The 11,780-nt window shown below is 34.8% G+C and overlaps 1 non-coding gene across 1 annotated transcript; it reads left to right on the top strand.

The window, feature by feature from the left end:
* The first annotated feature begins 11,356 nt into the window (after positions 1–11,356).
* LOC116764866 lies at positions 11,357–11,491 on the top strand. The gene has a single exon (XR_004353069.1). It is a non-coding gene; the product is annotated as a small nucleolar RNA SNORA70 (small nucleolar RNA).
* The last annotated feature ends 289 nt before the right edge of the window (positions 11,492–11,780 follow it).

The raw sequence follows: 11,780 nt of genomic DNA, 5'->3' as shown, positions 1-11,780 counted from the left end.
TGAAGGAGAAAAACAATATGATCATCTCAATAGATGCAGAGAAGGCTTTCGACAAAATTCAACACCCATTTATAATAAAAAACCCTTCAGAAAATAGGCATAGAGGGAACTTTCCTCAACATAATAAAGGCCATATATGACAAGCCCACAACAAACATCATCCTCAATGGTGAAAAACTGAAAGCATTTCCACTAAGATCAGGAACAAGACAAGGTTGCCCACTCTCACCACTCTTATTCAACATAGTTTTGGAAGTTTTAGCCACAGCAATCAGAGAAGAAAAGGAAATGAAAGGAATCCAAATCGGAAAAGAAGAAGTATAGCTGTCACTGTTTGCAGATGACATGGTACTATACATAGAGAATCCTAAAGATGCTACCAGAAAACTACTAGAGCTAATCAATGAATTTGGTAAAATAGCAGGATACAAAATTAATGCACAGAAATCTCTAGCATTCCTATATACTAATGATGAAAAATCTGAAAGTGAAATCAAGAAAACACTCCCATTGCAACAAAAAGAATAAAATATCTAGGAATAAACCTACCTAAGGATACGAAAGACCTGTATGCAGAAAATTATAAGACACTGATGAAAGAAATTAAGGATGATACAAATAGATGGAGATATATACCATGTTCTTGGATGGGAAGAATCAACATTGTGAAAATGACTCTACTACCCAAAGCAATCTACAGATTCAATGTAATCCCTATCAAACTACCACTGGCATTTTTCACAGAACTAGAACAAAAAAATTTGCAATTTGTATGAAAACACAAAAGACCCCGAATAGCCAAAGCAATCTTGAGAATGAAAAAAGGAGCTGGAGGAATCAGGCTCCTTGACTTCAGACTATACTACAAAGCTACAGTAATCAAGACAGTATGGTACTGGCACAAAAACAGAAAGATAGATTAATGGAACAGGATAGAAAGCCCAGAGATAAACCCACACACATATGGACACCTTATCTTTGATAAAGGTGGCAGGAATGTACAGTGGAGAAAGGACAGCCTCTTCAATAAATGGTGCTGGGAAAACTGGACAGGTACATGTAAAAGTATGAGATTAGGTCACTCCCTAACACCATACACAAAAATAAGCTCAAAATGGATTAAAGACCTAAATGTAAGGCCAGAAACTATCAAACTCTTAGAGGAAAACATAGACAGAACACTCTATGACATAAATCACAGCAAGATCCTTTCTGACCCACCTCCTAGAGTAATGGAAATAAAAACAAAAATAAACAAATGGGACCTAATGAAACTTCAAAGCTTTTGCACAGCAAAGGAAACCATAATCAAGACCAAAAGACAGCCCTCAGAATGGGAGAAAATATTTGCAGATGAAGCAACTGACAAAGGATTAATCTCCAAAATTTACAAGCAGCTCATGCAGCTCAATAACAAAAAAACAAACAACCCATTCCAAAAATGGGCAGAAGACTTAAATAGATATTTCTCCAAAGAAGATATACAGAATGCCATCAAACACATGAAACAATGCTCAACATCATTAATCATTAGAGAAATGCAAATCAAAACTACCATGAGATATCATCTCACACCAGTCAGAATGGCCATCATCAAAAAATCTAGAAACAATAAATGCTGGAGAGGGTGTGGAGAAAAGGGGACACTCTTGCACTGCTGGTGGGAATGTGAATTGGTTCAGCCACTATGGAGAACAGTATGGAGGTTCCTTAAAAAACTACAAATAGAATTACCATATGACCCAGCAATCCCACTACTGGGCATATATCCTGAGAAAGCCAAAATTCAAAAAGAGTCATGTACCAAAATGTTCATTGCAGCTCTATTTACAATAGCCCAGAGATGGAAACAACCTAAGCGCCCATCATCGGATGAATGGATAAAGAAGATGTGGCACATATATACAATGGAATATTACTCAGCCTTAAAAAGAAATGAAATTGAGCTATTTGTAATGAGATGGATAGACCTAGAGTCTGTCATTCAGAGTGAAGTAAGTCAGAAAGAGAAAGACAAATACCGTATGCTAACACATATATATGGAATTTAAGGGGAAAAAATGTCATGAAGAACCTAGGGGTAAGACAGGAATAAAGACGCAGACCTACTGGAGAACGGACTTGAGGATATGGGGAGGGGGAAGGGTGAGCTTTGACAGGGTGAGAGAGAGTCATGGACATATACACACTAACAAACGTAGTAAGGTAGATAGCTAGGGGGAAGCAGCCGCCAGGCACAGGATATTAGCTCGGTGCTTTGTGACAGCCTGGAGGGGTGGGATATGGAGAGTGGGAGGGAGGGAGACGCAAGAGGGAAGACATATGGGAACATATGTATATGTATAACTGATTCACTTTGTTATAAAGCAGAAACTAACACACCATTGTAAAGCAATTATACCCCAATAAAGATGTTTAAAAAAAAAAGGTTCTGCTCCCAGAACACCTAAAAGAAAACTCAATGTTGTATATATTTTAGTAAAATATACTACGTATTATGGAGTAGGCAATATGTTGACAACTGAACAGGTAATTGTCAAAGGGGAGAAAAATAACTATAGTGGTGAAATGGATCTCTACCCTTTCAGTCCTAACTGGACATCTTGAAGGGATTTTTTTTAAATGTGAGCATAAGAGCATGGTAACTCTTCCCACAGTATGTTTAAAGTACTATGCCTTCTTTGTTGTTGCTATTTTCTGAAATTATTGAAGCTAACATTTCAATTTAGAAGTTATTTGTAGTAATAAGTTCCAACTAAATTGTTTGTTGTAATTATTTGATGCTTTTATAGGCCTCATAATATAGAAGACTTGGTACAAAATGAATCAAATGTATTATCTTACACAAGCTATTTTATTCTGATCATAAAAAATAAGAACATCAAATTACCATGAATTAAACATTAACATTATTAGTGTCATGTTTTATTTTGTTTCGCCTTTCTGAGAATAATATTACACTGCTGTCGTAACATTTGACAGCACAAGTAGGGGAAGTGAAACACTATGCAGTTACCCCAAAGTTATTTTTGTTTTCTGTACCAGAGCACTTAGGCATTACTGCTGTAATAAACATAGATGCTACCAAAACTCCAGGGTCATTGTCATGATAGCTAATGTTTAGAGATAAATGAGTAGATTTTCAGATATAGATGTTTTGGTTTACATCTCACCAATACTTTTATAATTTCAATTGTACATATGCTTCTATAATGTGTCATATATCCTCAGAGTTGGATCAAAACTGAGTATAATTCTATACACCTAACACCCTAGATTTTTCTGTATTTTATTGTTTTATTCTTCATGTTCTTCCTATGTAATGCCATATACATTGATGTCTTCATTTATTACCTATTTTAAGAGAAATCCAGACTCAAAAGCCTTCAAATAGGGTGATATTTCCAGGCCCATGACGAAGGCTGCATCCCTGTTTCTGTTATTCTCTCATCTCTTGTCTTTCAGGCTAGATTTCCTCATGGTTACAAAGATGACAAATAACAGTTGTGAAAATTTGCTACCCTGTTCATGTGCAGAGGGGTAAGAGACAGGGTATCTCCATTAACTAAGGAATAAAACCTCTTCTAATGAATGTAACTGAGTCAATTTAGATTTCTCTGTATCCTAGCACCAATTATCTTTCCAAGGTAATACTATTAGCTGATTTCCTTAATTCTGAGCTCTGACATCTATCTGGGGCAAAGCGACTGAGATTATCATGATTACTTTAGAAGTTTGGATTAACTGATATGTTTCCCAGGAACTAGAGATGGGTCAACTTTCACTGAGTTCCATGGGTTCTTTGGGGAAAGATGGATCATTGGACTAGATTGTTGCTATGGTACGGTCTGAATAGGGGGCTGATGATGGTTAGAAACTTATAAAGTCCAGGGAGCCATCTATATGTTCAGAATATCTATGTTGTGTATTTAGTCCGGGACTCTCTTCAGATCTCTCAGCAAAATTATCCAGTTGTTACTTTACATTTTCAATTGAGTGAAATAATTATAATATCTAAGAATCATTAGGCATTTTCTATACATCCACTACATTTATTAAATGTTTACGCTCCGGGCTTTCCTGGTGGCGCAGCGGTTGAGAGTCCGCCTGCCGATGCAGGGGACATGGGTTCGTGCCCCGGTCCGGGAGGATCCCACATGCCGCGGAGCGGCTGGGCCCGTGAGCCATGGCCACTGAGCCTGCATGTCCCGAGCCTGTGCTCCACAACGGGTGAGGCCACAGCAGTGAGAGCCTCGCGTACTGCAAAAAAAAAAAAAAGTTTACGCTCCCATTCTATTTAAAAACTTAGTCATCTCTGTATCTCATTGTAGATTGGCAGCATAAATACTATTATTGCCTGAAAAAACATTTTTTTGACAATTAACGTTCTTAAGAAAAGAGAAGTCTTGAAGCAATGATAAAATTTCTTGTTGAAATTGGGGCTGTAGGACAATTTTGTTTCTTCTCCAGAAGAAAATTTATCCTACACCGAATAGAGGAATGAGGAGGCTCCGGTTGTCAGAATAAATATTTTCATAACCAAATCTGTTACTTTATTTCTCTTTTTGAATTATTTAATGGGTTTAATTCATCTTAGGGTGAAAATTGACTTCCTTAGTATAAGATATGTTGAGCTCCATATCATTTGATTTTCTATACAGCCTTGTTTCTCATTGCTCTCACCTTGTTTTTATTTTTTTGTTTGTTTTTTGCTTTCTAATCCAGTTATATAGCCTTTTAAACTTAAATGTTTTTTATGTACTATTTTATTTTTCACAAATGTTGTTTCTTGTGCCTGTAATTTTTCCTTTTTTACTAAGGAAACTGCATTCTTCCCAGGATTTACCTTATGCTTCAGTTTCAGGATCAGGGTCCCTGATTCATGAGATACAGATGGGAATATCTATATCTATATCCATATCTATATCTACAGACATATAAACATATATACACACCCATCATGTCCACATGTTCCTAACTGCCTTCTCTAGAAGAATGAAAGCCCTGTGTTTTGTACTATATGACCTATTTTAATAACCAGCTTACAGTAAGAATGCAGGACTTGAACATAGCTTGTTTGGATTCATCTCTTGATTCTGATATTGACTGACTGTGATAGAGAATGACTTTATTTTCATCTAGTTCATTTTCTCTCCTTACTTGACACCAGTCCCAGTTCTTGGCTGAATCATAGAAACCTATTGCTTATGGTGTTCTATGGCCTTTCTTTGTCCACCAGTTTGCTTATGATAAGTGAAATGAACTTGGAACTCAGGATTTGAAGATAAGCTACAAGAAAGAAGAAACCTGTGTCCCTGATTCATTGTTTGAGGGAGCTGCTCATCTAACTGAAGCAGTCATTTGGAGTTTACTTATGTGAGATATTAACTTCTACTGGGTACAATATATAGTACTCATTATACATGTTTGGTTTGTTTCTTGTAACACTTATTCTTGTACTAACAGAACAACTCTTAACCTCTCTGTGATTCCAATTTCTCCCATTTCTTATAGGAATAAGGAAAACACTAAATCACAGAATTTTGGAAACAATTGATTAAAAAAATATGTTTAGATCAATTATAAAAAATGCTGACAGTATGTTCACTATTTGTTGAATGGATTAATTGTTTTAGTGCCTGTGATTAAGTAAATACAATTTGAAGATGTTCCAAAGTAGTGCTTCACAGACTATATTTGGTTCATTGAGATATAATATATGACATATGTAGTGTTAGACTGTAAAATGTTAAACACATATACATTGGCTACTATCAAAAAATTTTAGATTTCTTATTAAAATCTAAATTTCTGGTATGATTTGAAAATATATGAGGAGTTGGCCAAAATTTGGTCTCAATTCCAACTTGATAACAACCAGGTGAAATATGTAGCTGCCACTGTCTTTTGATGGGACACAAACTTTCCAACAATTTGTTGCTGTCTGCTTACTCTGAGGCTAACCAGTCATTTATTATTGTATTTAGGGTATGCCTATCAAAATTGGAAGAAACAACTAATGAACAAAGAGAGAGTTGAATGTTTTGAAAGATGGGCAGAGACATATCTCTTTAAAAGGTGAAAAGCCTATCACTCTTTAGGCTTTACCTCTGAAAGACAAACCGGCATGATCCTGTGAGTATTTCAGTGTTACTTCTGATACAGCAACAATTTATTGAATCAGCTTGTGTTTAAATAAGATGGTACTGCACAAAATCTATATTTAAAACACTTTTGTGAGTGGTAGAACTGTTCTTTATACCAGGTAAGAGAAATAGCAGGATATCTTACTTTCATTATCAGAAGATCTGTTGATAGTTGAATATTGATACAAATACACAGAATAAAAGTGTTCTTTCTATAAGAGCAGCATAAGCAAAGGTATTTGTAAATGTACCTGAGATACACTCTGGTTTCATCACTCATGCTGATTCTCACTTTCTTTATATAGTAAATAAGAAAACTGTGATATGTTAAGGTTTACAAACACTGTTGCATGAAGTTCTAGTGATAAGGGGACAACAGAGGTAGAATGAGTGGATAACTGGACAAGAGTCTTATCCCCGATTGCAACCTCAAATAGAGTATCTAGGTTGTATGCCTTTTAAAGCGTTAGAACTTAATGAAATATTTTTTTAAATGTTATATCTTTTCAATTTAAAGGTTTAGGTAACCAGTAGGATAAATGACAGCTATACCTCTTTCAGTTTCCTAAAAAGAAAAAGCAAGCAAACTAATAATAATAATGATAACGATAAAGCAGAAAACAACCTATTGGACTATTTTGAGGGTTTGGTTTTTCATGTTTATGATTGCATAAAGCTATATAAACAACAAGAAAGTTATTTCCATCAGGTCATGTTCCCAGATACCACATAATATTATGTGACGTTAAATAATTTCTCTTAACTCTAATATCAACATGTATCCCCTAACTAGTGAAATGAGTTAATTTCCTGGGCTACAAGCCTTCATATAACTATGAAATAAGATTTGATAGATATATATTTGATTGTCTCAATATACAATATTAATCTTATGAATCCAGAAATCTAATTTTCCTCTAAAAACATCCTTACTCTGATTTGTATGACTATGAGATCATGTTTAACACCAGGAGTAACTCTATGGCCTGTTTCATCAGAAATAGACCCTTGGGTTATTAGGTTAAAAACAGAGGAAATTCCAGCTCCATCTTTATTATTCGATGATGATACTATTCTGTCAATTTCTATTGTATTTCAGTATTTTTGCAGTACCACAGAACTTAAGTAGAACTCAAGCTTTTGATTTTTTTTTTCTTTTATGAGAGAGAGGATAAGACAGAGAGAGAGGGAGGAAATTTTGAAATGCAAAGGTTTAACCATGACTAATATTAGCAAATATTTAAGACAGATAAGTCTTTTCATAAATTTTAATGAAGAGAATATTTATAGATTTCAGTGGAGAAAGGAGGTTTACTGAACAAGAGACTTTCTTGCCAGACTGATCTGGGCCAAGTATTCTAATGATAATCCACTTCAACTGAGAGAGGTAGACTCAAACATCAGGCATGTACATATTCCAATGAAATTCAGATTCTTTTAAAATATGCATTCACTGACAGTGTGATAAGGTTTTCTAAAGAGCAAAATCTGTTTACAACTGATTTGTATTGAAAACTTTAATAATCTCCTCCAATAGTTTTCTAAATCATGAAGATGTCAGATAAGTTTCTCATGTCAGATAAGTTTCTCATGCCAACAGATTATTGACAAAACAGCCTGACACTGTTCAAGCAAAAAATGAAGCTCTTCTCTTCAATTTAGATTTTATTTTGATGATTACTTCTATCCATAAGTTCTACATAGGAAGAACTTATAGATAAATAAATTGGTAGTTGATAAATAAATAGAGAAATGTTTCAGATAGTCAAATGCATATCAAAAATTAGTCTAACTGGGGAGCCTATCAAGTTGTCATTTCTGATAAAGTAGAAGATTCATACCTATTATTCCTGGGCAATCTCATCAAGAACCAACACTATGTTGATTACTCCTAAATCTATCTTCAGTTCATATGTCCTACAGGGGGGCAGATTAATATCTTTGGATACCTGCTGAACAGAAACACATTGCAAACCTATATGCTTAAAAAGACCCCGATAACATTATTCCAATATGTAGTATGTAGTCCCTCTCAGTTGTCTCACTACATGGCACTATATCCAACACATTCAGCCAAATGATTAGTTTAGACTTTTTCTCTGCTTTCCCTTCTTTATCATATCACTCAATTTACCTGCACTGGTATAAGTTCTAATGATTCTTTTTGAATATAAATTTAAAATATGGTACAATAGTCTTCAGTTTCCCTTTTCAGGGGTTCATCATATTTTATCTGAACTGATTTCTTGCCTCTATAATCACCCCAATTCTACTTTTTTTTTTTACCCAAGAAGCAGAATTACATAATATATAAATCTACATATCATTTCTAATTTAAAACATTATCTGTTAATAAGTCAGTCAATTTAAATCACAGTCATACATAAAACTCTGCCCAACAAATGTAGAGATTTGTCTTTTTAAAGTCCTTAAATATTTTAAAACATTTTAACAAAGATATAGTCTACAGCAATTAGAGTGTTGGAGTAAATAGTGGATGAGAAGAGGAAGGGGGAGAACATGGATCCTAACTCATTGAGCTGGCTTTACGGTTGGGTAGAGAATTCATAAGTCAACATATGTTCCTCTCAAATTATCATGGTCATTATTATCTATGTCTATGGCATTAAATTGTGAAGGAGGAGGAATATGATGCTCTCTCCTAAGTTTATTTCTTTCTACATACTTTGATTTTTAGTCCCAGGATGATGGAGAAATTATTTCTTTCACGATGTGATTTATACTATGATATGAAAAAAACTTTAAATAAAATCTTTCAGATACACTGCAAAATAATGTGAGCTATAAAATTACTCCATTTGGTGTTCAATTTAGAAATACATAACTGTAAAGACTGAGGGAAACTTTATATATAATATTATTGTGCAATGAGATAAGAAAAATCCGTAAATAAGTTTTCAAGACTGATGAAAAAAACAAAATAATTTAAAATTTTAAAAAGCTACATATGTTAAAATACAGCACCAACAATCTCAAGGTACTTCTGAAAAATGTATTTGAAAATGAAGAAAATGATCCAAGAATGAAGTCTGAGATTAAAGAAAGAGGAAGAAGGAAGGAAAGAATGAATGAAGAAAAGAAGGGAGGGAAGGAGGGAAGAATGAAGGAAGAAAGGAAGGAAGGAAGAGAGAAAAGAAAGGAAAATGAAATAAGAACACACCTAATGCCCAGATCTTAGTTTCTAATACCATTCTTCATTAAAAGGAACTAGAGTTCCTTGGATGAATCCCAGATTCTAGGACCAGGGCAGAAATATATAAGATGAGTGTTATAATGTCAGTAAATAAGAATGTATGACACACACACACACACACACACACACACACACACACACATGCTCATACATAAATGGAGGTGTAAGATATATAAGTGGACACTTAGGTGTCAACTAAAAGAGCTCCCACTGGACAAAGCTGGAATAGTTTGACCAAAAAACCCAGAAACCTTTGCAGATACCAGTGCCAGGGTTAGAAAACCCAAAATTGAGGAATTGCTGAAGGCTCAGTGTGGGCAACTGTGATAGTTAAATCATTCAGGGACCCCAGTCATAAGGGGATCCCCACAATTTTGTGAGATTTACCTCCAGAAGCTCAACCAAGTTCTCAGATTAAATATCTGAGAAAAATCCCCATTGGCTTCTGGTAGGGAGAAGGGAAAGGAACCATTTTGAAATACCACAAAGCTCTGGGTTCTTTTTAGCAAGCCCTGCCCTCAGGTAAACTAATTAACTAGAGCCTAACCTGCTGGGATATTAGCACAGCCTAATTAACTTGGCAGAAAGGAAATATCTCAATTCAGCTGAGACAAAAAACAAAAACAAAAGAACTGAGAAATACTTATGAAGTTCACAGTCCAGAGGCATACTCTTACTAAAAGACTGAGACATAATTATAAGATTATAGAACACTTCCCTCCCACCACACCTCACCACAACATTACTATAAGCCTATTTACAGCAGTCCCTTTACCTAGTACATTATGTCCTACTTCCAAGGGAAAAAAATTACAAGGTATACCAAAAGGTAAAATAACAAAACAAACAAACAAATCAAAAAAGAAAAAAAAAAAAACAAACACACACTTGAAGGGATAGAGCAAACCTCAGAACAGACACAGCAGGAATATTGGAATTTTCAGACTGATAATTTAAAACAACTATGAGAAAGCCTTTGATGGGCTTCTTAGTACACAGGACATGGCTGAGGAAAGAATTTCTGAGCTAGAGGCTATATGACAAAACCTTGAAAACCAGAAAGCAAAGAGAACAGAGACTGATAAAAACAGAGCAGACTATCCAAGGACTGTGGAACAGGTACAAAATGCATAATGGGACTATCAGAAGGAGAAGAAAGAAAAGAACAGAAGAAATATGAGAAATGATAATGACCGAGAATTTTCCCAAACTAAGTTCAAACACAAAACCACAGATCCAGGAATCTTATAGAACATCAAGCATGATAAATGCCAAAAAAAAAAAAAAAAAAAAAAATTACCAAAAGACACCAGATGGGAAAAATAAACACCTTATCTACAAAGGAACAAATACAAGAATTGCATTTGACATTTCCTCAGAAACTGTGAACAAGAAGAGTGTACTGAAATAAAGTATTAGAAGAAAAAAAAACCCACCAATGTACAATGTTGTACCCTATGAAATTTTCCTTCAAAATTGCAGGAGAAATAAAAACTTTTGCAGACAAACAAAATCGAGGGAATTTGTTGCCAGTAGACTTAAGCTGCAAGAAATGTTATAAAAGGTGTTTTAGAGAGAAAGAAAATAACATGGGTCAGAAACTTGGATCAGTGTAAAGAAAGGAATAGCACCAAAGATAAGATTGAATAAGTAAAGTTAAAATAAAAACAGTTATTTTTCATATTATTAATTGATTATACAAGACTTTGTTAAGTATAATAATATCAAGAATGTATTTGATTATACATGTTTATATTTTATACATATATTACATATATGTATGCTTATGTAAATATATGTGAAATGAATGACAGCAATGAGGCAAGGGACAGGATGGAGAAACTGGGATTATTTAGTTATCATAAGGTATTCACACTGCCTGAGATGTGTATAGAATTATTTGAAAGTGGACTTAGATTAGCTGAATATGTATATTGCAAACTCTAGGACAAACACTAAAAAAAAAGTTTAAAAACAAAAAAACAACAACAAAAAACTGCAGCCAGTTAAGCAGACCATGCTTTTTTCCTCATGGGGGTCCTGGTGTCTAATGGCTGCAAGTAGTAGCCTATTTGGTAATGTATGTAAACTGTTGCTCATATGGGTTGCCCAAAGTGACACGGAGACAGCCCATTCTAGTAGGCATTCATGTATGACCTCATATTGTCCCCGGCATAGGCTCCAGACAGGTATATAGTGGTGGCTTCTAAAAGCCTGAGCTAGACAGGCCAAGGTCCACATTGGCCAAATCATAATGTCCATCTGCACCAAACTGAAGAACAAGAAGCATGTGATTGAGGCCCTATTCAGGGACAAGTTCAAGTTAGCTGGCTGCTAGAATTCTACATCTCCAAGAAGTAGGACTTTATCAAGTTTAATGCAGGTGATTTTGAAGACATGGTGGCTGAAAAGCAGCTCAT

Source organism: Phocoena sinus, chromosome 13 (genome assembly GCF_008692025.1).
Source record: "Phocoena sinus isolate mPhoSin1 chromosome 13, mPhoSin1.pri, whole genome shotgun sequence".
Classification (NCBI taxonomy): Eukaryota; Metazoa; Chordata; class Mammalia; order Artiodactyla; family Phocoenidae; genus Phocoena; species Phocoena sinus.
Note: the sequence above shows the minus strand (reverse complement) of the source record. Positions and strands in the feature narration are given on the sequence as shown.